The sequence below is a fragment of the Trichosurus vulpecula genome, chromosome 4 (genome assembly GCF_011100635.1).
Source record: "Trichosurus vulpecula isolate mTriVul1 chromosome 4, mTriVul1.pri, whole genome shotgun sequence".
Lineage (NCBI taxonomy): Eukaryota > Metazoa > Chordata > Mammalia > Diprotodontia > Phalangeridae > Trichosurus > Trichosurus vulpecula.
The window spans coordinates 38,614,410-38,641,572 of record NC_050576.1 but is presented as its reverse complement, the minus strand read 5'-3'; positions in this window follow the sequence as shown (position 1 = coordinate 38,641,572).

Genomic DNA, 27,163 nt, shown 5'->3' with positions numbered 1-27,163 from the left:
TTCATCTGCAAAATAGAGATAATGACAGGACCTTCCTCAGAGGAGGTTTGTTGTGTGGATCAAATGGGATAGCTCATGTAAAGTAATTTGCAAGCCCTTGAATGATATATAAATTTGAGCACTTATTATTTTAGGTCATACAGATAATAATGATGATGACAGTAATGACAGAGGTCAGGACCACCATCACCATCACTTGGGCAAATCCATGAACTTCACTATGGTTCAATGTCCTCTGTAAAATGACTCGGGTGGACTGGACAGCTTCTGAGGGCCCTTCTGGCTCCGCATCTAAGATCCTTCATCATGACCATGATGACCATCAATCAATCGTCACCATCATCATTATACTAGCATTGCTTCTGGTACAGGAACAAACAGTGAAGTGTTGAGTGAAAGAAGGAAGAGAATCCCCTCCACTGGCATGGAGGGGCCCTGCCAAGTAGAAAGCTGGTGCCTTGACAATGCAAATCCTTGCTTATCCACATCCCGGCATCCGCTGAAATGTTTTCAACAGAGTGAGGGCTAGGAGATAAGCCATTTGCCTCGTCTAGAAGCTGCCCCCCTCAGACCTGTGTTCTCCCTGCCATCCCCACTGCCATGGATGAGCAGATCCAATTTGGGCTCCCTCTGAGCTGGCAGACAATGGCCAGTTTTCCTGCAGCCGGCTTATTTTACAAGCATTAATGAACAATTAGCCAACACCGGCCCTCTTTCCCTCGATAATCCCAGCGTAGATCACTAATCTCCACCACTGGCAGCTAATGATGAAGGCCCTCTGAAGCTTCTCATCTCATCTCAGCCAGTTCCTAATACTTGTCTAAGTCTGCTTTCTGAGGAGGGGGCCCCCTACTGCTCAGCAGCCCGAGAACAAAAGCCCGGAGACATTTCTGAAGGGGTTTCTGTTCAATACCACTTCGATGCTTAAGTTTGCCTGCTTCCTACAACAAACACCAGTGATCAACAGAGGGCCAGGGAGGTCACCGGGGGCTCTCTGTTTCCATGCTTCTTTTAATACTTATAAGAATGTATTCAGGCCGCATTATCCATATTCCCCCCTGACTGCACAGGCAGACGCCCTTAACTCAGGGGGTGGAAATTGTGAACTAAATAGAATCAAACAGTATTTTTCTTCATGAGTCAGCTTTGATTCGGGATTGAATAGTGTACGTTTGAAACCACATCATCCTTAAAAAATGTATATGGGAGAGGCAGAGACTTATCAGGGCTACCACACACTGGACAGGTCTCCATTTCTCTGGGGTCCATACTACTTACTCTGCATTGTCTTCCTCTAGTGGGGTAGAAACCAATCCACTGATTCATTAGGACTCCTCCATGGGGTCAAGATTTAAAAAAAATACAGGGTCAAGATGAAAAAAAAGCTTCCAGCATCCCACAACTGTAGTTGTGTAGTCCCAACTCCGGGATAGTAGTTTAGGGTCCAATGACTCACTTTTCATCCTAAGCTATTTTTGCAACTTGATGGGAAAGTTTCTCCTTTTGGTAAAAAAAAAATACTTCATTCATGATTTGGGTCCCAGGCTAAAGGTCCAGGGAAGGTTTTGTCAAAATAATTCTAGCTGAGTTTTGAATTTTTAGAGTGGACGAAGGAGATAAGAGAGTCAGTCTGAGGCATATGCTGGTTTTATATTCAAATCCTCAGAGACGAGGTGAAAGGAAAAATAAAACATCAACCTCCAGCCACGTAGTGGTAAAACATCATACTTGACAATGGCATAGTAGATGGGAGCCTGTAATTCTTCCAGGAAATTGCACAACTGTTTTAGGGAACCCAAGCTTCCCATGAAAGCAAAGGCCCATCTTTTAAATACTAGCATTGAGCCAGAGTCGATATATGGTAAGGTGGAACAACACTGTCTGGGAAGAACTAAAGATGGACATAACCCATAGGGTGAGCTGCAACATGCAACCAATGTGGACCTAAGTCAAGAACATCAGCGAGGAATGGCAGGACAGGATGAGAAGGCTGGCTAGTTACATGTCAAGAATGAGGGATGACCGATTAGCCATCCAGAGTGCTGAAAAAGTTCCCTCCGAATGGTGAGAGAAAGCAAGGAAGGTCTCCAACACATTGGGCAGGTCCCCTTTGGTGAACTTTGTAGAGAATCTGGCTATGAGTGGCATAGGATAGGCAGGCATGGAGGGTTGTGCATTACAGGGATAGCCCAAGTCGATGGTGTCCTAAATCTATTTGAATATTTGAGAGTAATAGATGGAGGGCTGACTTTGGAGCCATGATGACCCAGGGTCAAATCCCACTTCTGGCACATACTAGCTGTGTGATGCTAAACATGTCCTTTAAGCTATCGGCATTCCAGGGAACTCTCCAAGGCCTCCCATGGCAGACCTGTTGTTAATCTTCATTGACAAAGGGACATTTTACACCAGGAATTTCCTACACCAGTATGCCAGTATAATCATAGGTCTACAACAATAATCGTAATACTAATAAGGATAATGATAGCTGGAATTATTAGAGTGCTTGCAAAGTACCCTACATCCATGCACTATGTCACCTGATCTAAAGCTGCCAGGAAATGATGATGATGATGGCTAGCATTTATATAGAGCCTGCTAAGTGCCAAGCACTGTGATAAGGACCTTATAATTATTATCTCATTTCATCCTCACAGCAACCCTGGGGGGGGAGGTGCTATCGTTATCACTACTTTACAGATCAGAAAACTGAGGCAAACAGAGATGAGGTGACTTGACAAGAGTCACATGGTTAATAAGTATCTGTTGTTGTGTCTGTTCCTCATTTTTGAAGAGGACCATGACATTGGGGAAATTTGATTGAGGGAGGGCTGTACAAAGTCATCAGCCTCACTTTCTCCTCCAGAGCCATGTGGGTCCAGTGGCCAGATATTCATCAGGATGACTGGAGATAGCCCAGGATGCCATGGGAGACCCTGGCCCTTTTAGGCTAAGGTCTTTTCAAGTTCTCACTTTGAGTGAGGTAACACCCATTCAGTGAGCAGGCCTCTTCAATAAGTGAGTCAAGGGATAGCCCCTTTAATTAGGAAAAAAAAAAAAGGTCCAAGAGGACCTGATGTCTTGGTCCTCTTTGAAAAGGAAGTAGGTGGAAGATTAACCAGGCTACATCACGTAGAGCATTAGTGAAATCTCCCAATTTTATGTCATCTGCATATTTGATAAGCATGACATCCATCTTTTTATTCAAAGAATTAATAAAAACATTAAGCTGCAGAGAGTCACGTGCCCTGGAGCACTTTTAGGTCGAACCATTAGTAACCACTCTTTGATTCTAGCCATTCTACCAGTTCTGAAACAATTCTTTCCTTAGTAATTAGTATATTTCCACAAAAAAGCAAGAAAAAACATTTACTAAATTTAAAAATTCAAGTCAGATTTCACTTTTTGGGGGTGCCCTACTTCAGTTTCATGTATCTTTCATTTTAAAATTATGATAGTCTCAAAAGCTTCAAGTGGCCTAGGCTTCTCTGGACCTTTGAAAGGGCCAGTATAAAACTTCAATATTATGATAAATAATACAATTGTGTAAAAGAGAGAGGCTAGAGGTAGATAAAAGGAGGCTATCGTAGCTGCAGTGATAGAAGTTGGATAACAGGTTGGATGTGTTTTTTATAATCAAGTATTGCTGATCCAATGGAAAAGAAAGAAAGGGAGAGAAAAAGAGAGAGAAAGAAAAAAGGAGGGAGGGAAAGACTGAAATAAAAAAGGAAAGAGGGAAAGAGAAAGAGAAGAAGGAAGGAAGGAAGGAAGGAAGGTAGGAAGGAAGGAAGGAAAGAAGGAAGGAAGGAAGACAGGAAGACAGAAAGAAAGATAGATGGAAAGATAGATGAAAGAAAAAAGAAAGGAAGGAAGGAAGGAAGGAAAGAAAGAAAGAAAGAAAGAAAGAAAGAAAGAAAGAAAGAAAGAAAGAAAGAAAGAAAGAAAGAGAAAGGAAGGAAGGAAGGAAGAAAAGAAATGAAAAGAAAAGAAAGAAAGAAAGAAGAAAGGAATGGAGGAACAAAGGAAGGAAGGAAGGAAGAAGGAGGAAAGAAGAAAAGAAGGGAGAGAGGAAAACAAAGAGACATAGATAAACAGATAGCATGATATCTGATGTCTATATTGTGCTTTAAATTTCACAAAGTCTTTTCTATAAATAATCATATTTGATCATTAGCATAGGCCTGTGAGCTAAGTGCTACAGGTACCATTTCTATTTTGTAGATAAGGAAGCTCAGGGTTAGAGAGGTTGTATGGTGATTCCTATATTTGAATGCAGGTTGTTTCTGATCCCAAGTCCAACTCCACAATATGAAGAGGCAGTTAATGAATCTGTAGTGTTTTGCACATCTTTAGTTGTTAATGATTAAACTCAATTAAATATGTTAATGAATCTGTGATCTCATCTGTGTGAGTATTGGCTCCAATGGCCTACATCCAATCTCATCTCTGCTGGCCCATCCTCTACAGCTATGTTCTCTGCTCTCCCACAACCACCCTGACATGCCAAGGGTCTTCCTCCCATTGTCCCCCCACCCATAGAGCATATATGCAACTATGTTTTCTTAATTTTCTTTTTCATCATTAGCTTTAACAAAATGCGAACATTGTAATATATAAACAAGAAAAAGAAAGATGAGTTGGTACAGTTATAAGAAAAGAACCACTACCTGATTAATAATAGTCACAGAATAGGAACAAGCAGTGAGTAAAGTGAAGCTGTGGATAGTGTTGGACTTAGAGTCAGGAAGACCTGAATTCAAATCCTGTCTAGACACTTACTAGTTCTGTGAATCTTGGCAAGTCACAACTTCTTTCAGCCTCAGTTTCCTTGTCTGTAAAATAAGGATGACACCATCTATTTCACAGGGCTGACATCCCTTACATTCCTCTACAAGGTGCAAAGGCAGTGAGAATACCTAATACTGCCAACTACATGTCCCATACTTTGCTTTGAGAGTACTCACAGAAGACCAAAGTGGAGGGACTGCTGGTGCATGATTTTCTGTTTGTTCATGATTGTACACTCAATGCAGCCTCTGAAACTGAGATGCAACAAAGTATGGATTGATTCTCTGCCTCTTGTGCTAATTTTGGCCTAACAGTTAACATCAAGAAAACACAGGTGCTCCATGAACTACCACCACACCATTCATTTGTGGAACCATTGGTTACAGCAAATGGAAAAGTTTTGAATGCTGTGGACAAGTTGACTCACCTTGGTAGTGTTCTTTCCAGGGATGTACCACACACTGAAACTTGACTCTAGATCAAATGAGATGATGTATGTAAAGCTCTCTCTGCAAACTCTAAAATCCTATGTAAATGAGCTATTCTGATTCTCGATTGAAAATTCAAACTATTAACAACCATATGGAAAAATGCCCCAAATCACTAATAGTTAGGAAAAAATGCAAATTAAAACAACCCTGAGGTTCCACATGACACCCATCACATTGGCAAAGGTGGCAAAAGAGGGCCTTCCCTCTTAATATCGTGAGTAACCCAATGGAACCCACAGCCTGGCTGTTGGTTATCCCTCCTTCTCAACTCATGACCAGCCCATCTTTCCTTGGGTTCACACTTTGTTTCAATGACATCTTTTATACCACTTCTCCTTGCTTGCCATACATCACGGCCTATTCCCACCCATACCAAGACTCTCCACTGCCCTTCTGGAGACTGTCATTTCCTGACTCCCAATCACACTATGGACAAATTAGCTTTGATAAAAACCAAGGCTAGTGGTAAAAAATCCACTTAACATCATCATTTCACTAAGATTTGTTTCTTCACAGAACCACTAACATACCATGCTCATCCCCTTCCCTGGATCACCCTCCTTTCAAGGCCCAGCTCAAGTATCATTTCTTCCATCAAGTCCTCCCTGATGACTCCAGCCTCCATCAACCTGCCAGTCCTCTGTGCTCCTCACAGCACTTAGCATGTGTAATACTGAGCAGTTATGTACTCAGTTAGACACTGCCTGGCACTATGGGCTACTGTTTCATGGGCATTTCGTCTTATCTTCCCAGGAAGATGGTCCCTACCGTCAAGGAGCTTATAATGCTTTAGACCTCTCATTATACCTGTCCTCTCCTCCCAAGTACCTTGTGCAGTATAGGAAACATGAGAAATACTCAGTGATACTCCACAGTTGATTATTCATCATGGCCACACAAGCACTCAATCAGTATGTTTGATAGAAAGAAACTGATGTATTAAGGTTTCCCATCTTACCTAAGAACCATGTCAAACCATGTTAGGGTAATGTGAGAAGCTAGGATTGTTGTTGCTTCCTGAGCCAAACATTATCCATGCACCTGCCTATCAGTGTTGGTGAAACTGATTCCTAGAAGCTAATATCTGCTGAAGTCACTCTTCCTCCACTCAGGTACTGAGCTCTGCTTCTTCCATGGTGTGCAAATCTGTTCTGTCTCAATTCAATGAGTTAAAAAGTATATATCAAGCACTTTCTACTGGCCAACCACTGTGCTAAATGCTAGTAATACAGATACAGACACAAAGTAACCCCTGCCCTCAAGGAGTCTAAATCCAATGGAGGAAACAAAGTCAAAAAGGGAGTGGTAGCTCAAGAGGTTCACTTTGGTCCAGAAAGTTAAAGGGATATTGAGTAGGACCACAGGGGAATAAATTGACACCCACCATCCAGGAACAATGATGGAGTTGATTTGGCGATGGTTCATGTTTCCAGAACTGGAGGGGAAAGAATAGGGTAAGACAGAATGGAGGAGTATATGCACTTCTGTGAGGTTGGTTTTCCTGAAATAACATTGTGATAGAGGCAGTCACTAATCAGGAGAGTGGAAGTTCTTTCAGAATATGTTTTCTGGTGTGGGAAGTGAAAAAATGGTTGGAGAGAAAGAATTCAACAAACACTAGTTCAACACCTAATAATAATTATGACACTTTAATGTCTGCAAAAGACTTTGTATTTATTATCTCATTTGATCCTCACAATATCCTTGGGAGGTAGGTGTTATTATTATCCCCAATTTACAGATGGGGAAACTGAGGTTAAATTACTTGCTTGGAATCACATAGCTGGTAAGTTTTTGAGGCAAGATTTGAATTCAGATCTTCTTAACTCCAAGTCCAACACTACTAACTACACTAGGCTGCCTCTTTGTGGTAGGCACCAGGGATACAGAGGCAAAACAAAGCAATCTCTGCCCTTAAGTAGCTTATATTCAAGTGAAGGGAAAATGACATATACACTTATAAATACATGGCTAACATTTATAGATTTCTTTAAGGTTTGAAAAATACTTTGCAAATACATTTCATTTTATCTTCACAATAATCCTGTGAATTAGGTGCTGTTCTTATGTCCATTTAATAGATGGGGAAACTGAAGCAGAGAGGTTAAGTGACTTGCCCAGGGTAACTTAGCTAGCAATGTCTAACGTTGGATTTGGACGTGGCTCTTGCTGGGCTTCCAGGCCCAGGGCTCTCTGCATTGTACTACCTACATATAAATTAATACAAAGTAATATCTTGGAGGGGCGGGAATATCATTAGCAACTGGGGGGAATCAGGAATGGTGGTCCTTGAGGTGAGCTTACAAAGCATTTGATGAGTGAGACAGTGAATGGTAAATGTTCTGGACATTTCTTGGGAAAGAAGTAGCTACTCCTGACTCTCCAAGAAAGAAAGGATAATAGATGACATTTATATATGCTTTAAAATTTGTAAAGTGTTTAGATATTTTCCCTTTTCCCAGTTCTTAGAGGTAAGTTCTACGTGTATCATTACCCTCCATTTTGTAGAGGAGAAAGCTGAGAGGTAAGAAAACTGAGAGGTTGTGACTTAACTCCCCCACCCCACACCCTCCCACATATACATGTGCCTATGTGTGTATATACATACACACACACAAACTATATATATATATATATATATGTGTGTGTGTATATATATATATATACATATATATACACACACACATATATATATATATACATATGCATTTTGAGAACTATTTCCTAAAATAATATAGGCTGAAATTTGACCAGGATCTTGTATTTAAAGTTTTCACAAAGAAGACAGTGAATCTTCTAATGACTTCAGGTGACCTCTCAAATAACCGATTATTTATTTACTGATCACCTCCAGAACCCCAGTTATTTCATGGAAATTTCATGGACATAGAAAATCATAATATGTGGCTTTCCTGTCCTCTGGGAGCATATAGTCTAGTTGGAAAGATAAAACTCACTCATCTGAGAAAATTAAAGGGTAAAATTTTGCAGAGCTGATTCTGAGGAGGAAAACAGCTCAGAAAAGGGAGACATGAGTGTCAAAGGAAGAGAATCACAAAATCCCAAAGTCTGAAGGGACCCCAGAAACTGTGCAGTTTGACCTAGACCTGAAAAAGAATCATCCTCTCTATAGCCTCCGCAACAAGGGGTTATCCCACCGCTGCTTAGAGAGTTCCCATGATGGGAGACAAACCCCTAAGACAGCCTATTCAACTTCTGGACAGCTTTAATTGTTAGGAAACATCTTCTTATATTGAACTAAAATTGTCCTTCCTTTAATTTCCATCCATTGGTTCTGTCTAGTTCTGCCATCAGGGTACCAGTCAGAAGGGGGTTAACCTTTCTCCCATGTGGCAGTTAATAATGTATTTGAAGATAGTTACCATGTTACCTACCTTCCTCTCTCCTTCCCCAAGACTTCTCTATTGGTTAACCCTCTCCAGCTCCTTTACCTACTGCTTTCACAGAGAGGCAGCCTATGGGCTGGAAAGTCAATTGGATTTTGAGCAAGAGGTCTTGAGTTTAACCTTGCAATGACCACTTGTATGATGATTCTAAACCTCAATTTCTTCATATGTGAAATGATAAAACTGGACTAGAAATCCTCTCCTGCTCAAAAGTAGGCTCCAACTTACCTTTCCAGCCTATTTTACATGATTCCTCTTCATGTATAGCCTTTTGAATCCAACCAAACTGAACTACTGGCTGTTTTTCAAATTTTCCATGCCTTTTTCCACTTCTGTGTACATAGACACAAGCTGTCCCTAATGCCTGAAATGCACTCCATCTTCATCTCCACCCTACAGATTCCCTGACTTCCTTCAATTGACAAATATTTATTAAGCACCTACTACATACCAGGCACTGTGCTAAGCACAGGGAATACAAAATGAAGCCAAAGACAGTCCCTGCTCTCAGGGATCTTACAATCTAATGGAGGAGACGTTATGGAAACAAATATATACAAACAAGCTATCTGCATGGTATATAGGAAATAACAGAGAGAAAGCACTACAATTAAGAAATATTGGGCATGGCTTCCTGTAGAAGGTGTGGTTTTACTTGGGACATAAAGGAAGCCTGGGAAATCAGGAGGTGGAAACGAAGAGGGAGAGCATTCCAGACATGGTTCAGATTAAGCACAAATCTGCTATGTAAAGTCTCCCCTGACCCCATAACTATTAGTTGTCTCTCCTTAAATATTCCAAGACTGGAGTTCTTAACCCTTTCTGTGTCATGGAACCCTTTGGCAGTTGGGTGAAACCTGTAAAAACCCTTGTCAAAATGATTTAAAAAAGCATAAGATGAGGGGGTGGAGCCAAGATAGCAGCTGGAAAGCAGGGACTTGTGTGAGCTCCCCCCCAGTTCCCTCCAAAAACCTATAAAAATGGCTCTGAACAAATTCCAGAGATGCAGAACCCATGGAATAGCAGAGGGAAGCAAGGCTCCAGCCCAGGACAGCCAAGATGGTTGCTGGGTAAGGTCTGTTGTGCATGGAACTGGGAGCGGAGCAGAGCAGAACCCAGCAGAGCAGAACCCAGGGTGGGCTGTGCCCAGACCAATCAGACTGGGAGCCAGGTGGAACAGGCCCTAGGGCCCTGAATCAGTGAGCTGTGGCCATTACCAGACTTCTCAACCCACAAACACCAAAGACAACAGAGAAGGTTAGTGGCAAAGGCTGTGGGAACAGAGTGAAAGGAGTTCATGGTTCGGCCACCATCCCAGGGGCAGCAGAGGTGGTGCAGCTCTGAGGACAGAGCTGCAGCTGCAATTGCTTCTGGCCCCAGGCCCACCTGGAATTAAGTGGTGGATCAGAGCAGGAGTGCAGAGTCTTTTTAAGATCTGAGTCAGGTCCGGGTTGGCGGTTCTTGGGGGAGGAGGAGTGCTGGTGTGGCAGAGCTTGCTGTGCAGAAATAGCTCTGAAAACAACAGCGTAACTGCTCAAGTTTGGAACAAAGTACTCTACTCTACAAACAGTCATACCCCAACGAAAAACTCAAGAGTCAAGTAGTTGGCTGGGAACATGGCCAGGCAGCAAAAACGCACTCAGAATCAGACTCAGACTTTGGAATCTTTCTTTGGTGACAAAGAAGACCAAAACATACAGCAAGAAGAAGTCAACAAAGTCAAAGAGCCTACATCAAAAGCCTCCAAGAAAAACATGAACTGGTCTCAGGCCATGGAAGAGTTCAAAAAGGATTTGGAAAAACAAGTTAGAGAAGTAGAGGAAAAACTGGGAAGAGAAATGAGAGTGATGCAAGAAAACCATGAAAAACAAGTCAATGACTTGCTAAAGGACACCCAAAAAATACTGAAGAAAATAACACCTTAAAAATAGACTAACTCAAATGGCAAAAGAGCTCCAAAAAGCCAACGAGGAGAAGAATGCCTTGAAAGGCAGAATTAGCCAAATGGAAAAGGAGGTCCAAAAGTCCACTGAAGAAAATACTACCTTAAAAATTAGACTAGAGCAAGTGGAAGCTAGTGACTTTATGAGAAATCAAGATATTATAAAACGGAACCAAAGTAATGAAAAAAATGGAAGACAACATGAAATATCTTGTTGGAAAAACCACTGACCTGGAAAATAGATCCAGGAGAGATAATTTAAAAATTATTGGACTACCTAAAAGCCATGATCAAAAAAAGAGCCTAGATATCATATTTCAAGAAATTGTCAAGGAGAACTGCCCTCATATTCTAGAGCCAGAGGGTAAAATAGAAATTGAAAGAATCCACCAATCGCCTCCTGAAAAAGATCCCAAAAAGAAAACTCCTAGGAATATTGTCGCCAAATGCCAGAGCTCCCAGATCAAGGAGAAAATACTACAAGCAGCCAAAAAGAAACAATTTGATTATTGTGGAAACACAATCAGGATAACACAAGATCTAGCAGCTTCTACATTAAGGGATTGAAGGGCTTGGAATATGATATTCCAGAGGTCAATGGAATCACCTGCCCAGCAAAACTGAGTGTCACACTCCAAGGCAAAATATGGATTTTCAATAAAATAGAGGACTTTCAGGCTTTCTCAGTGAAAATAACAGAGCTGAATAGAAAATTTGACTTCCAAACACAAGAATCAAGAGAAGCATGAAAAGGCAATCAAGAAAGAGAAATCATAAGGGACTTACTAAAGTTGAACTGTTTTGTTTACATTCCTACATGGAAAGATGATGTGTATAATTCGTGAGACCTCAGTATTAGGGTAGCTGAAGTGAATGTATACATATATACATATATACATATATATATATACACAGAGGGCACAGAGTGAGTTGAATATGAAGGGATGATATCTAAAAAAATCAAATTAAGGGATGAGAAAGGAATATATTGAGAGAGGGAGAAAGGGAGATACAGAATGGGGTAAATTATCTTGCATAAAAGTGGCAAGAAAAAGCACTTCCTTGGGAGGGAAGAGGGGGCAAGTGAGGGGGAATGAGTGAATCTTGCTCTCATTGAATTTGACCTGAGGAGGGGATAACATACACACTCAATTCGGTAGCTTACCCCACAGGAAAGAAGGAGGAAGGAGATAAAAAAGGGGGGACGATAGAAGGGAGGGAAGATAGGGGGAGGAGGTAATCAAAAGCAAACACTTTTGAAAAGGGACAGGGTAAAGGGAGAAAACTGGATAAAGGGGGATAGGATAGGAAGGAGCAAAATATAGTTAGTCTTTCACAACACGAGTATTGTGGAAGAGTTTTGCATAATGATACACATGTGGCCTATGTTGAATTGCTTGCCTTATTAGGGAGGGTGGGTGGGGAGGGAAGAGGGGAGAGAATTTGGAACTCAAAATTTTAAAAACAGATGTTCAAAAACAAAACAAAAAAAAAGTTTTTGCATGCAACTAGGAAATAAGATATACAGGCAATGGGGCATAAACATCTATCTTGCCCTACAAAAAAGTAAGGGAAAAGGGGATGGGGGTGGGGAGTGGGGTGACAGAAGGGAGGGTTGACTGGTGAAAGGGTCAATCAGAATATATGCCATCTTGGAGTGAGGGGAGGGTAGGAATGGGGAGAAAATTCGCAATTCAAACTCTTGTGAAAATTAGTGCTGAAAATTAAAAATATTAAATAAATAAATAATGATTTAAAAAAATAAAAAGCGTAAGATGAAATTCTTAGGACTACCAAAGAAATCAATTATATTGAAATACAATTATCAAAATTTAAAAAGAAAAGTTCATGGATCCTAGGTTAAGAATCACTTTTTCTCTTTGTCTCTACTGCTTATCCATATTTGTCTATATGTCACAGCCTCTTCATTAGGATGTAATCTCCAGTGGGGTGGGGGTGGGGGCAGGAACTGCTTTATTTCTATCTTTGCGTCCCTGGTCCCTAACACAGTGCCTTGTACTTAGTAACATTTAATATGAAATAGGAATGTCCCATATCCCCCAACCCCAACAAGATATTCTATGTCAGATACCTTTATCAGGTAAGAATGCCTCTTGGATTGTGTAACAGATTTCTTAACTGAGAAAGGTATCACATCATAGAAGGTCTTGTTAGTTGCATTAATCAGGTATGAGATACCTTTATTATAAATATTAGTTGAATTGAATTTAAAATACACCCTGTCCATGACATTCCTTTCATGTGTCTGTCAATCAACAAACACAAGCATTTATTTAAAATGTGCTAATAACCCACTTAAAAGGAAATTACTGTATTGTATTATTGTAGTGTATCATATTATATTACTGTGTTGTATTACTGAACTGCATTATATAATATTCTATTGTATTATATACTGTGCCACATTATTTTTCATTGTGAATGAATGTGTCACTTAATTCTTTCCTGGTCAGACCATACCTATAGTAATGTACTTCATTTGAGTGCCACATTTTAGGAAAGAAATTAATAAGTGAATGTATCCAGAAGAGGGCAACCAGGATAATAAAGGACCTCAAGATAATGGTATATGAGGATTGATTGAAGACACTGGGAATATTTAGTCTGTGGGAAGAAGAGAAGACTTGGGTAGGACAGACTTCCAGGGCTGTGGCATACTTTTGTAGTGATCCTCAGTTATCTGCTCTCATTTCCATCACTTGTACACATCCTTTTCCAACTTGATTTGGGTAATCAGCACCCTGGACAGCAAGATTATATCCTTTAGTGACTTTTACCTTTCCTTTGTCATTGGATACAATTGAGACATCATTGCCAGAATTGCCTCATTGAGAGGTATCTATCCCTCTAGGTCCAGCCTCCCCTTTTTCATGGAAGCAAAGACTTAGATTTATAATGGGAAAAGAACTTAAGAGACCTTGGAGGTTATCTAATGCAAATGCCTCTGCCTCATCTTATAGAAAAGGAAACACACCAGAAAAGGTGGAGACTTGGCCAAGGTCACAATAGTAGAGAAAGTGAAGTCTTCTGTCTCCAAATCCAGTTCTCTTTCCCTGTTGCTTGTTGCTTCTGTGGAGTCTTGGGCCAGTTGATCTTGCCTGCCCTTGCTTTAAACTCTGAAAACTGATTTCCTAAAGCAAGAGTCCAGCAAGCTACCACCTGAGGGCCAAATCCAACCTAAAGAGTACTAAATAAAAAAAGAATACTGTATCATTCTTAGCTTACTAGCTGTACAAAAACAGGCTGAAGGCTAGATTTGGCCCTGGGATCATAGTTGGTCAACCCCTCCTCTACAGTACAGCTCATGTACCAGACTATGCTCTATTTTCCCCTCCTTTTCTGGTTCAGACTTGTGATAAGATGACCCCTTCATTATCAGGAGATGGCACATGTCATTTTCACGATCTCATAAGCTCCTCATCATTTTCATTTTCCCAAGCAGTTTCTTTGTTTTGATCTGGTAAAAAATAGTAGTTACCTTTGACACTTTCTCCATCTTCTGAAAAATCAAAGTATTAGCAAGACAAGTCAAGAATTGACCAATTGCTCTGCTTTCAGAAGACAGAATTTCAGAAGCCATTTGGATAGTTGAAGTACCCCAATTATCATAACCATATTCTTCTTCCATGCCAAATTTGTGATTTAAATCAAGAACTCATCATGCATCTGGTTCCTCCTGGTGGCCTGTAGTATACTCCTGTCAGTATATCATTTCACTTTTCCCCCTTTTTCATTCCCCTAATACTTTTGCCATCAGATTAGTAAATTTTCACATAGGAGGGTACTTTTTTAAATTCGTAATGCGATCCCTTTCCTGTTCTTTCTATTCTGTTACTCCAGAATAAGATATGTATCTTCCAGTTGTCACTTTCTAGCCATAAATTGCATCCCATCTCAGTTGTAACTACCAGATCATATTTACCACCTTAAATTAAGAGCTCTAGACCACTTTGATTATTATGTATAACCCAGATATTGGTGGATAAATATTTGGTCCCATGAGTACAATCTCTTCCTCCTTTCTCTGTAATTTTCTCTGAATTACTGAGTATTTCTATGGCTACTACTCTAGCTCAGATCTTCATTAACTCCAGCAATTGTTTCAAGGCTCCTTGTGGAAGCACAATTTATTCCCACAGGATTCACCTAAGAAGTAGTCCTTAGATTTGACAAGGCTAAGGAGGCTCTCCATCATGTTCTGAATGTGAGCACAGAAACAAAGTCAACTTTCTAATTTTTCATGTCAGCTTATAGAGAGAGTGCTGGACCTGGAGACAGGAAGAACTGAGCTCAGAGCCTGGCTCTGACATTGAATAGCTGGGCAAGTCCCTTAACCTCTGTTTTCCTTAAATTCCTCATCTGTAAAATGAACATGATAATAATACTTGCCTTCCAGGGATATTGTGAGGGTAAAGTGAAATAATATTTGGAAAGTGTTTGTTTGTAAAACACTTTCATCTATGTAAAATACTTTACAATCTGAAAGTGTTGTATAGATGTAAGTTGTCATCATCATCACCATCATCATCATTAAACCATATCTGTATCTCACAAAAGGATGTCCCTACCACTACGTCAAATCTCTTCTTCCTGAGGCCAGTAACTTGGTGGGATCTATAACTCCCACTCATAAAGCTACAACCATAATTCAGACCCTTCTCACCTGTTGCCTCAATTGCTGCCTTCTAGCCTTTCTCCCAATCTCATCTTGCCCTGCTCCAATCCATCCTCCACTCAGCTCCCAGGTAGAGGTCTGACCAGGTCACCCCATGGCTCAGTGACCTCCAGTGGCTTCCTATCACCTTGAAGACCAAACATAGAGTCCTCTCTTTAGCATTCAAAGCTCTTCATAACTTAGGGCCAGGGGTGGGGAATGTGAAGTTTGGATTCAAACAAAGAGCCACACTTGAGGACCTAGAGAGCCATATGTGAATTTGAGGGCACAGGTTCCCCACCCCTGACTACTTTTCCAGACTTTTTACATGTCATTCCCTCTACCACAAAAATAATAATCTCTAACCCTTTAAGGTTTGCAGAATGCTTACATGTGTTACATCCTTTCGTCCTCAGAAACACCCTATGAGGCAGGAGCTATTATTCTCCATTTTACAGATAAGGAAGCTGAAACCTGGGAGGTAAGGAACTTGCCCAGGGTCACACAGCTAGTAAGTGTCTGAGGCTGGATTTGAACTCAAGTCTTCCTGACTCCAGGTTCAACACTCTACGGTTTTGCCACTGATACTGACCTGATTGCAGCTTCCCGAATACCACAAGTATCTCCCATCTCCATGCTTTGGCACTGGCTTGTCCCTGGATTCTGAAACATACTGCCCCCTCATCTCTACCTCTTGGCTTCCCTGACCTTTAAGCCTTGACCAACTTCTGCAGAAGGTCATTCCCAGTCCCCTAGCTACTTATGCCGTCCATCTACTCTGCATAGACCTTGACTCTACCCAGTTATTTACATATCGTTTCCCCCATTCTAAGGAAAGTTCTTTGAAGGCATGGATTGTTTTCGCTTTTGTTTTTCTTTTTATATCTTCAGTGCTTAGCACAGTGCCTGTTAAGCCCTTAAAAATGCTTTTCAACTGACTGACCTCTCCCCACCTTATCTTACTATGCACCATAAGAAATTATTTCCTTCTCAGAAGACCCTCACCCAGGCTTTCTAAGATATTCATCTCTCTATCCCATTCTTCCTCAAAGCAAATGTCAGAATCTTCATGTTCCTGACTGACTTTGTACATTTCAAATTTTTGTTTTTCATCTCCTTTTTCGGGGCTGGGAAGTGTTTCTTCCTCAAGCAGAGAAGGAATCTTCCAGTTCTTTTTATCACCTCCAGTAAAAAGAAGTCCATATTCCACTCCATGCATTTGTGCTTACCTTCAAACATACAATAAACTCTGAAATTCACTAAAACATTCCCCTTCCCCTTCATAATCTACTGAAATGAAGATGGTCTGTTATTACTGACTCTCCCTAGTCATGTCTATTTCCTCCTGCCGAATAGCTACCTATTCTCTTCTCCTCGGGTTCTCCAGCCAAATCTCAAAATCCTCAGCTCTTAGAGAATGCTCCATTTTCTACTTCCTTTTCTAATGTTCTCTGAGTGAATAATCAATAATCATAAAGGGGAGTGAAGGGCAGGGAAATGTTCTAATATCCCCAGTGCTAACTATGCCCTTATTTAGGAGATACCTTTCCCTCCCAAAATACCAAGTTCACTCACCACCTCCAGTCGTCCTCTCCAACGCTTGCCTGTTTTCTCTGCCACTGCACAAGACTGACGAGAAGAAGAAGTGTGTCATGGTGTGTTTTGGTGTGTCGTGCCTGTCACTCAGCAGTCCCAGGTTACAGCTGTTACTGACTATCTGACCTTGGGCCAAATGGGTCCTCCTCCCACCAGGATCAGTCCTTCTCTGGCCATACGAAATTAGTGCTTTCTATCTCCATGGGGTAAAGGGAATAACTTTAACTTCCATTTCAACTCCTTGCTTTCCCTTTAGAGAGAAGAAAGGTAACTTACTTGTGTTTCAAAAGTGGAGGAATGTTCTGTATCTATCTTCACTGTATCATGCCATCAAGCTAAAAATAGATGTTAATTAGCAAGGTTATTTCTAACTTACATTGTTAAAGAGAAAACAGTAATGAAATGCATAAAGAGTAACAAATTACCCAAGGATGAAGCCAAACCTTAGTTGAAGAGTTCCATTTCATAGATATCGGATCTACTAAATAGTCTTTTTTCCCCTTCAAAATCATATATTCATTATCCAAATTTCCTATCCTCAATGTGATAATATAGTGTGATGTGGCATGCCCTAACAGGACAGGAATTGACTTTTGGAGCCTAGATGCTACACAGACCGTGCTGATCGGAGAGCAAATATCTCACTCTATTAACTGTTGTCTCTGAACCAACAGATTACATGGTTTACTGACTAGCTGAATAACTCTTAGACTGTTTGCTCATGTCTATTTACACATATTCCACAGAAATATATTAGCAACGAGAGAACAGCTGTAAAAATTATATATATATATATATATATATATATATATATATATATGATATATGTATATGACTGCATAAGTCTGTGTGTGTGCATATATGTGTGTGTATGTGTGTGCTTTCTGGAGAGAGAGAGAGAGAGAAAGAGAGAGAGAGAGAGAGAACATTTTCCCATGACAAAGGCAGAGAGAGAAAAAAATCATAGACGCACATTTCCATGTAGGTGTGGAAATGAAGTGTGAATTTCATATACCTACCTAGACAGAAGTCAAGAAAGTAGATTCATAGAAAGTCTTGAAAGCTCCTGTGTCTTCTCTAGGGATATTGCTGCTCTTTCTCCTTTTATCTACTTCATTTCAGATTTGTATTGAAGCTTAAGGACATTTACCAGACACTTGAATTTTTCGATACTAGCAACTCACTGTGTAATACCCACTAAATAGCCCCAGATTCAACAAACGTTCCCTGGTTTGCATTTTCATTTAAGCCATGAAAGGAATATATCAACAAGTTAAAGCCAACTTTGAAACACAACTCTCCACTTCATAGACATTTGCTAACTGTATGATTCTGGGCAAGTCATTTACCCTCTCTCAGACTCAGTTTCCTCATCTGTAAAACGAGGATCACAATAGGCTTCTACTCCACTGTGTTTGGGGGAGGCTTAACTAAGGTATGTAAAGTGCTTTGCAAAACTCAAAGCATGATAACTCAATTGGTGCCATATGCTCGTAATCCCTGCTACTGGGGAGGCTGAAGCTAGTGGAATGCTCAGGAGTTCTGAGCTGTGGTAGGCCTAAAACTGATCATATCCACTGACATCATTAAAGTGAGAACCCAGGAGAAGGAGACTACCAGGCTGCCTAAGGAAAGGTGAACTGGCTCAGGTGGGAGACAGAACAGGTCAAAGGTTCCATGCCAATTAGCTATGGGATTGTCCATGGCCACTGCATATTTATCCTGAGCTAGATATGGAGATGCAAGTCTCAAAAAAAACCACCTTAAAATGCTATCCACCGTGAGTTAGAGTAATCTGTTGCTATGGAAAACAACTAGGGCAGTGGGGTATACAGTGACAAAAGTAAAATATCCTCCGCCCACAAGAAACTTGTCTTCTAATAGGGAGCTTTCAAATGGAAGGGAATTCAGAGGAAGCTGGAGTGGAGATTGGCAACACATAGGTAGAAAACACTCAAGAACTAACAAGACAACTGAAGGTGACCAATCAAGATCTCTTTGTTAAGCTCAACAGGAACCTAACATTGGAGTTCGCCTCTTGATATCCCCTTAGAATTTAGCATGATTGCTGGTTTTGATCCTCCTCCTTCTATCCTCTGGTCATTTAGCTCCAGGTCTTGCATGGCTTGGCTGCCATGACAGTTTTCCCCTTGTACCTACACAGAAAAGACCACGTGGTTTGACAGGTAGAGAGCTGCCCTTGGAACCAGGAAGAAGTGGAGTCAAGTCCTGACTGTGACACATAATGACTGTGCGACCAAGGGCAAGTCACTTACCCATTCAGTGCTCTTGGAAAGTCTTTGAGGCTATAACTTGCAAAGATGCAAACCAGTGCTGGTGGAAGCAATTTTTCCTCTGGGAATTTGCTATAACAATGAAATTGCAGGTCTAGTCCAAACCTCAGAATCATAGATTTAGAGCTAGAAAGGGCCATAGAGTCCAATTATTTCATTTCAGAGATGAGGAAACTAAGGTATAGAAAAGTAACATGATTTACCAGGGTTACCAGGGTCATGTACTAGTAATGTCTGAGGCAGGAATCAGTCTCAGGTCTTTTGACTCTAAGTCCAGTGTTCTATCCACTCTACCACTTATCTATCATTTCAGTTCCCCAAACCAAGAAGTTGCCCATCATTATGATAGGATCTGCTAAGACAGAGTCCAAGGCAAGTCCTTAACTTACAAGAAGCTGTTCTCAAGGGAACTGGCAGCCCAAGTAAGTAACTTCCAGCCATAGCCAGTAGATCTTCAGGACCCAAATGCTATAATTTGACAGGATTTAAACTATCAGTGGCAAAGACCAACAGGGTAGCTACTTGGCATAATAATATACATGACTTCAGGCCTAGCTAGTTATTTCTATAGATGAAACTACTAGATCTTAAAAGGTTCCTTCTAAGACTGGGGTTTTTTTCCCTGAGGTTTTGTGTGTTTTTTGTTTCTGTTTTGTTCAACTAGGGATTTTTTTAACCTCCACTTGGATTCCATGCACATTATTTCCAGGATGCTCTCAGTAGCCAAGAGAGTTACTCATGTAATCTCCAGGAAAGAGATTCTAGCAGCTAAGACAGCAGCAAGGGCTTGATGCCATTGCTTGGAAAGGAACCACCACTCCCACCGTAGCATAGTTAACCTGCTAGAATTTAGAGAACCTCCAGGTCAGCAGAAAACAAAATCTACAACAAATAAGATGCTTGAATTTGCCTTTTACAGCCAGTTATTTACATTCTAAGCTACTACAGACAGTAACCAGATGTAATATCAATTAAGTTGGGTGTCTTTGATTGAGTCTTATTAGTTGCAAAGTCCCAGGCCCAAACCCCCCATCTACTAAGTGCTTAAGCCTATGTGGGTGTGAAGCCCTCAGAGTCCTAAGGGGAGTTGCTAAGACCAGCGCCAGTAGTAGGAGCCTAAGTTCTGGTCACTCAGATGACATTTGATGACAGCTAAAGAGTGTATAAAAAGAGAGAACAAAGCTATTTGCGAGGGCTCTCACTCTTGGTGGAGTGCTGATGGGGAGACTCTGGGCAGCTGTAGTCAAGAGTCCTCCAGCTTGTAAACCTGGATGTTCAGACTTTGTTAAACTCTGGTAGCTATGCATTGAGATTTGAATCAGACAAGGTCTGTCTGCTGACGTTTGTAATTTGTTTGTATTTGCTCTGAAGTTCAGGATGCTGGCTTTTTCCCCTGAACTAAGTGAATGATATTTGTATGTTCGATTAAATTGAGATTGTTAACCCCTTAACGCTACTTTGCTTTGTAAAGAAGATCAAAAGAATCTGTGTTGGCAGCTTTCTGTGTGCTGGTTGTTGGTGGGTCTTGCACCCCTTCAGCAGCCACTAGCAGATTGTTGCAACACTGGACTCCTGGTCTCAGAAGTGCAAATGAGTTGCCTTTACCCCAACCACTTCCTAGTTACCTACACAAGTGATATAATGGTCTAGGATTTTCATAGCTACCCAATACCTCCCATAACCAGGACTCCATGAACTGATTCAATAACAAGTTATAAGAAAGGAAGAGAAACCTGCTAAGACTTATATCAAGTGATGCAAAGTGAAGTGAGCAGAACCATCTACACAAAACAATCTACACAGTAATATTGTAATGATAATCAACTGCAAAAGACATAGTAACTCTGATCAATATAATGATGCATCACAACTCCGAGGGGCTCATGACCTAAAAATCTTATCTATCTCTAGATGAGAACTGATGGTCTCAGACTGCAGATTAAAGCATATTTTTATTTCCTTTCTTTATTTTCCTTGCTGTTTGGAGGTGGGAGAGAACATGGCTAATGCAGAAATGTTTTGCTTGACTTCCTGTGTATAAAAGGTATTGCATTTCTTGCCTTTTTGATGGATTGGGGAGCGGAGGAGAAAGGGAGAGAATTTGGAACCAAAAAATAAAAATTAAATTTAAAAATTAAATAAAAATATTATTCTGAGAAGGGGTCCATAAGCTTCAATATACTACCAAAAGGGCCCATGACACAGCTAAGGTTAAGAACCCCTCCTATAGGGATAAAGAGGCAATAAAAGTTTGGGAGCATATGTATATACCCATAATTTACTTTGCCATTTCCGCAAAATTTTTGTAAGAATGATCTACACAGAATATTGAGGAAGGAACAAGAAGGCTTCTGTAAACTGCCTTTTCACAGCTGCAAATTAACCAAAAGGTGCTGAGAATACAAGATCTTGCTTTGTTTATTTTTAATTGATGATTTTTTTAAAAGCACTTGATCCAGTAGAGTAAAATGCTGCCTTAAAAAGTCCTTCCAATAAAGTGATTCCCACGCTTATGTCAAAATCACATGCCATTCCTTGAAAGATATATTAGAAAACTTTCATTACTCTCTGATTATTAATATAATCACAGCATGAAATAAGGAGATATATGTTCTCCAAAGGTGTCAGCCAATGCCATTGAGACCATCCAGTGCAGAGGCCAAATAAAAGAATGATTCTTCCAGACAAGTCCTCCAAAAACTTCTATTTGTAGATGATATTCTGTCGTTTGCAGCATACTCCCCAAATACTGCAAAGCCTTTTCAGTCAAGTCTATAATTACTCAAAAGAGTTTGACCCAACTACCCACATTGAAAAAACCAAGTGGATAAAAAATGCCTGTTGTCCAGACCATGGTATATGACTGAATGAACAACCGATACAGTTGATACACAAAAATCTATACCCTGGACAAACACTGTGAAGAGACAATGAATTTGGGTCCAGAATTAAAGAGGAAATACAGGTTGCCTCCCTGCCCACCAATTAGTGGAATCCTCACAGGAAACTTATGGGAAGACATGTACAATTGGCATCTTAAATAAGAAGTCATGGACAAATTTCAGTCTGCATCATTAGAGCCCCCACATCGGTGAGATGACAAATGCATAAAGTGTCAGAGTGCCCAAAGCTACTAGATGGCACAATGGGTAGAGCTCTAGGCTTGGAGTCAGGAAGACCTAAGTTCAGATCCTGACTTAATCACTTATTATCTGTGTTACCTGGCCAAGTCATATAACCTCTCCCACCTTCAGCCTTCTCGTCCATGAAATAATACTGGCACCTACACCATGAGTTTGTCATGAAAACTAAACCATTGTATAAATATTAACCATTATTACTTATCACACAGGTTGTTGTGAATTTAACAGATTATGTTGAATATTTTGCAAACTTTAAAGGCCTATATCAATGACAGTTATTACTATCATCATCATCATCGTTATCATCACCTTTTTCCATTTTTTGGCAGCTTGAAGAAAGCTCTTATGTCCTCCTGAAGCCTTTTAACCCACTAGCCAATCATCTCTAATTTCTTCAATTGATTCTTTTCTGGAAGAATCTTTGAGGCCCTTTACCATTTGTTCACCTACCCTCTTATGTTTTCCAATCAGAAATCAGACCTAACACTTTAGATGTGGTCTGAGAAGAACAAGATACACTAGGAATATCACCTCCACAGTAAATTGGCAAATAAGCATTTATTAAATACCTACTATGTGCCAGGCACTGCTCTGAGTCATATCACATTTCAATTCACATTGAATTCATTTCATTCTTATTGAAACTCCAGGTATTTCCAAATGAACTTCTGGCCAGCCATGCCTCCCCTGAATGCCATTTTCAGAGACCACCTTCTAAATCAGGTAGTCACTTTTTCAGAACCCTTACCTTCAATGGCAAGCAGTAATGGAAACATCACCAATGTCCCAAAGGTCTTTGGTTTCTTGTCCAAAATATCATAATCCTTAGCAATGCTTGCCAGGTTCCTTCTGCCAGCATCACTTGCACCCATATGAATAACTGAAAGTAGACATCAATCATTAGACTTGACAAGCTTTGGAATGGTCTCAGTAGCATGCAGAGGCCTGGACATGGAGTTCAGGATAACACAAAACTTCTCTACTGTCATTGTCAACTCCTTGGGAAACAATGGCCCTAGTGGTGGCCCCCCAAACTTCCTAACTCTTTGTCATGCTTCCTACTTGGTGTATCAGTCAGCTGAGACTTTAACTTATCTATATCAGGACTATGGCTTCTAAACAGAGGAGGGTTTTTACCAATGTGTGTCTGATTGTCTTCCTATCTCTAACATCATAGGAATATATATATATAAACACATACACACATATGTATGCATAGATGTGTGTATGCCCATATATGTACGAACATATACATAAATATGAAATAAATATAATATTTAATAATAATAATAGCTTATGTTAAATATATGTTATATGATATGTTATAACATGATCATGTATATGTATCATATATTATAATATGTCTATTTATATGATGTATATTATTATACATGTGCAAAAATATGTAATAAATTTAATATATTTAAGTAAGAATTAAATATACATAAATACAATATAAATATAGGGCATTTTGGTGGGGAAGCACTGACAGAAAGAGGAATCAGGAAAGGCTTCATGTAAAAGGTCCAGGCTTTCAACTGACCTTTGAAGAAATCTAGAAATTCTAAGGAGCAGAGATGAAGAAGAAGTACATTCCAGTTATGGGGGAGGGCCCATGTGAAGGCACAGGGATAGAGATGCAGAATTGTATGTAAGGAATGATTAAAAAGGCTAATTTGACCAGACCACTGAGGTCATCAATGGAACTAATGTATAATAAGGTTGGAAAAGTAGGCTGTAGCCAGACTATGAAGAACTTAAATGCCAGAGTTTTTATGTGATCATTGAAGTAATGAGGAAACACTGGACTTTATTGAGTAGGGGTTGGGCATGGAGGAGGGGAGGTGACATAGTCCTAAACAAGTTGGGAATGCTTAAGGCCCAACTTAACTAAATTCAGAGAGGTTCATTACCAGCTTGGCCACAGGAGGACATATTTTTGTCCACAACAATTGTCAAAGACCACCTAACAAGCCATGGAAGGTCTATAATTAATGTCAGTGAGCAACATGAGCACCAAAAAAAATCATAATTTTTTCAAGTATTAATGTTTGGTCTGTGTATTTCAAGTCATCTCCAAAGCTCCCAATTGTGCCCACAGCCAGGCTCCCTGCACCCATGAATGAGGAACTTCCCAAGGAAATTATAATGAGATTCTATTTCATTAGGTTCCATAGCAAGTCTTCTTCGACATGACCGTTGATATGTTGAAACCAGATTTTTTTTCAAGACTTGGCTTTCTCCTATCCACCCTTCCCCCTAGGCTGAAAGTACAGCAGCCATTAGACCAGTGTGCTACTTCTTAGGTAGTCTGGTACCCCACCTACCCACCCCTGCCACTCTTGAGGGTTCTTCATATTGATGCCAAACTTTATGTGGACACCCAATCATCTGTAGCCCTACTGCAGCTCAGAACTCTCAAAATCAGAGGTTCCACCACCCTTAACCTCCTCAGTAGCAGAGGAATACCAACATACCCAGTGAAACCTGAATGTTTAATCCTTTAAATGCATACAACAATGATATTCTTGAAGGTTCCTGGTCATTTGCATCAGATATGCCTAAGCTATTTTTTTTAAAATAGCAAGTCTGCATTCAAGGCCCTTGGTGTAAATGAATCTTAAGGGCCTCATTGAATTTCCAGTCTCTATAAATGACTACAGACCACCAGCTCAAATATGGCAATACATGTTTTTAAATAAGGAAGAATGGGAATATTTTCAAATGGTATCAAATATATACCAATTGTAGCATCTAGACCTAGCCAAATCAATCTTATAAATTAATACAAAGATTTATTAGACTGCTTTGTTGTTGGTTTTTTCAATCAGTGTAATGAAAAGTGCTAGATCATTCCCACTAAGGGGCACCAGCAGCTGTAGGCTCATGAAGACAAAATTTAGTTCTAGTGGGAGCCTAGCCCCTAACAAGAGAGATCAGCCTCTTTTTTGTTGTCTCTGGCTCTTTATGACCCACTCTGGAGTCCCAGGGAAAATTATTTAAAACTTAAGTATGGTTCATGTCTAGGGTCTCCCCAAATGGGATCAATAGTGTACTTTCTCAGGTAAATCAGTATAGGACAGCTATTTATTTCTTCCACACAAAGGAGATGCTTAAAACACAAAAGACTCATGATCATGCATTGACAAAGACTTATATGATACAATAACACATAACTCCTTTTATACTCTTTAGGGAAAGGTTGATTCTTAAAGCATGAAAATCTGAAACATGTTGTGATAATGGTAAACAGATATCTTCAGCTTTATCTTTGCTCTGCATTTTCTGATCATCTCCCTCAAGGTCTGTGTCTTCTGCCTTGGAAATGACTTGGATATCCTTCTTGCTCTTATCATCTTCTATTCTTAGAAATGTGTTGTAAAAAAAACTCTTCTTGCTTCTAGTCATCACCAACTGGGAAACCCAAAAATTTACAAACTCCCAAGATGAGTATCAAGTTAAAAAAAATTCTACTCTCATGAAAGCTTTTTGGTCCTCTGATCTCAGAGGAGCAAAGCCAAAGAGGTTATCATGGCCTTTAGAACCAATCCAATGTGTTCACTGAATATGTGATCAGTCACCAATGCAATGTGTTCATTGAATATGTGAGCAGCCACCAATCCAATGCATTCAATGCATATGTGAGTAGCTGCCCATAGCTGCTAGATGTTGAAAGGGGGTGGGGAGGAAGGAGTAAGAGGGATTTAAACCCCACCTTGAACACTTAACAACCTGTGTGACCTTAAGTTATTTCAACACCTTGGGCCTCAGTTTCTTTACTTGTAAAATGAGAGTGTTAGGCTAAATCATGTTTATACTTACCACCTCTCAAGGCATCCCATTTCACTCTGAGATAGCTGTAGCTATAAAGGAATTTTTTTTGTCTTTTGTTTTTCCTGATGTCAAGCCTAAAATTTCCTCTTTGAAATGCCTATGCATTGTTCCAGTTCTTCCCACTGAGGCAAAACAGAACAAATCTTCTCCCATGGTAACCACCTTCTCTTCTACATGACAGCATTGGAGACAGCTATCATGTCCCCTCTGAATTTCAACATCCCCAATTCTCTCATCTGTCTCTACTATGACATGTTCTTGAGGCCTCGTTGGGTTTTTCTGGAAGATTTTCGACTGATTTGCATTAAATTGTCTTTGGCTTTGGGAGCCAAGTGAATGCAGCTTTGTAATAAGTGACCTAGCCTTGTGATTCAATGGAAAGTCACTGGTTATGGAGTCAGAAAACCTGACTTCTAATCCAGGTTCTGCTACTTCCCACTACTGTAACCTACCCAAATCACTTCTTTCATTGGACTTCAGTTTGCTTATCCATAAAATGAGGAGATTGGATGATCTGGCCTTTCAGAGCCCTTGGAGCTCCAAATTATGAATCTGTAAAGAAGACAGATAGTTGAACTACATAACCATGTTTCTATCCCTTCTGCAGGGCTAATTTGCTTGATACAGGTTTTGCATGCTTTCTCTTTCATTAGAATAGGTGTTCCTGGAGGACAGATACCATGCTTTAGCCTTTCTCTCTAACCCCAGCACTTAGCACAATCCCTAGCTAGCACATAGTAAACACTTCATTGGGGTTTGCTGATGAATTGATAATTGCCATTAAAAATGGTAATGCCACTCTTATTCAGCAGAAGTAGCCTACGGAATGGAAATCCTGGTGCATTTCAACTGAAAATGACAATGATGTCCAAGGCTCCTCTGCAATTGGGCTAGTTGCTCATGAACAACTTTGAAAAGTAGAGACTGGGACTAATTACTTTCTCCCTCTTCTGTAAATCTGCAGCCAGAGAGGGTCATTTTCTGGAGCGTGGT